Below are 2,397 nucleotides of genomic sequence, written 5' to 3'. Positions count from 1 at the left end.
TGGAGGACCAGCTACCGGAACCTTGGGTAAGTAATGGGTAAAATGTATGACTATCAATACAAGGAAAGTGAGAGAGATAGAGTGTGAGAGTAGGATAGAAAAAGGGGAAATAAGGAGAGGGAGAAAATTAGAAAGAAATGAGACATGCGAATAAAAAGGGTAATGGCAACTTTAATCTATTGTCATGTCTTTCATCCGCAAAATGTATTCAACCCCTGTTTCTTTGCTTTGAATAGATTTTTTTTTGTCCCTTCCCAGTTTATTACACTGATTTTTTTTTTTTTAAATAAGGTCTAAGTATTTTCATGGTACGTTATTTATAAATAATGATCACATCTTTCTCCTTTCCTGTGAAGCTACAAAAAAAGAAATGGTAATATGGTCCGAGAAAATCCTTTATTGCACTAAAACGGAACAATTTGACATATTTCATGCTAAAGCAATTGTTTTTGTGTAAATGATTTAATTTAATCTTTCTTATCAGCCAATATATTTTGTATATATCACATTCCTTAACATAAAACCATTGCTTTTACATTATTTGATCTCTATTTGGTGTCATTATGCACACTAAGCTTATACCAGAGCATGGATAAAGATTATGTGGATATGTTATAGAAAAAAAAATAATAGATGTAGCGAGAGATAGCAAGGATACGTTGATATTATGTAGGTCATTTTGAAATATCCATGTTTGTTGACAATTTGACTCAAATATGGGAATATTGTTATGAATCGAGTAAAATTAAGTTAAAGAAACATATTTAACAAAGAATATGAATACATCTCTTTAAATAATAACAACCTACATAACGTGATAAAGAGCTATTTCAAAGTTTATGTAACATAATTGAATCCTGTGCAAGGTGTGTACCATTCATTTAAATCATTTCAGAGTCTATGTAATTTGTTTGACATCCTTTCTTAGGTATAAAAGTTCATTTGAATTATTTCAAAATTCATGTCACTTATTTGAAGTCTTGCTCTGGGTAGGTTGAATTCATTTTAATCAGTTTAATTTTGACAATGAAACGCCTTGAACTGAATTAAGTTTCGAATCCATTTTTTTAATTCTACAGGTGACAGTATGTTAAATACGGTGGGTTCTTATGGTGATTAGTCTGGGATGTACTTCAGTACAGCAGACAGAGATAACGACAGGAATAGTTATGGTAACTGTGCTGCTGACTTTAGAGGAGGTTGTTGGTTTAAGGTCTGTCACCGGGCCTTCCTCAACGGTCCCTGGTACCCGGCATACTGGTCCGATTCTTGGTATCCTACAGTAAAGGGTGGGACATCTGTGAGGAAGACAATGATGATGATCAGGCGTCACTAGGTAAACATATGTCTTATTATAGATTTCTACGTTTTTGATAATTTTATACTTTATTTGTTTTATAATCTGAAATCGCAGGCATGAGGAGTCAAAAGTAAAGTTTTTGTTGTTTATCTTTCTTTTATATTGTTTTTGTTGTTGTTTATCTTTCTTTTATATTGTTTTTGTTTTTGCTGTTGTTTATCTTTCTTTTATATTGTTTTTGTTGTTGTTTATCTTTCTTTTATATTGTTTTTGTTTTTGTTGTTGTTTATCTTTCTTTTATATTGTTTTTGTTTTTGCTGTTGTTTATCTTTCATTTATATTGTTTTTGTTTTTGTTGTTGTTTACCTTTTTTTATATTGTTTTTGTTTTTCTCTACAGATGCAGATTAATAAAGAAAAGAAGTGGATGGATAATTCAATAAAATATATTTATTACGAGTCAATGATAAGCAATGTTCATAAATAGACATTTTCATTTTAATAAATATTTGTGTTTTATAAATTCCTAGTTTTAATAAAGGATTATGAATAAAATGGACATCCTCATGAATGGTTATCTTTCTGTGGGCCCTCCTGGACAAAATGTTGAAATTTCCTACCATTATTATTGTGTATTTATGCATTTAAAAAAAAATGAGGATAAGGCCATCTTTATAATGTTTGTTTGCCCTCTCCCGAACGACTGGCGAAAAATGGCCCAACTGCAAAACTGTTTTCACCTCCGGGAAGCAATTATTTTTTTAAGTATTCTGGACAATGGATTGAAAAAAAAATGGCATTGAAATTGATTTTTTTTTTTTTTTTTTTTTTTTTTTTTTTTTTTTTTTTGAGAAAAAAAAATTTCACCTACGAGTATCTACTGACCTGTTTTTTCATCCTGAGTCGGAAGAGGGCAAACAAGCATTATTTTAAAGTTCGCCTAGGAAATTTCTTTTCTTATTTTAAAATTCTGCCACATGGAGATAACTGAACATATAGTAAAATGATAATTGAAACAATGTAAGACATTAAAAAGACAATATTTCTATTGAACTCAGTTTTATAAGAGCATGATCTACGTATGAACAATTTCTGAAA

This window comes from Saccostrea echinata, unplaced genomic scaffold (assembly GCF_033153115.1).
Source record: "Saccostrea echinata isolate AGI-Se365-2 ecotype Australia unplaced genomic scaffold, CSIRO_AGI_Sech_v1 ptg000033l, whole genome shotgun sequence".
In the NCBI taxonomy this organism is placed as follows: Eukaryota; Metazoa; Mollusca; class Bivalvia; order Ostreida; family Ostreidae; genus Saccostrea; species Saccostrea echinata.
This window is presented reverse-complemented; position numbering follows the sequence as displayed.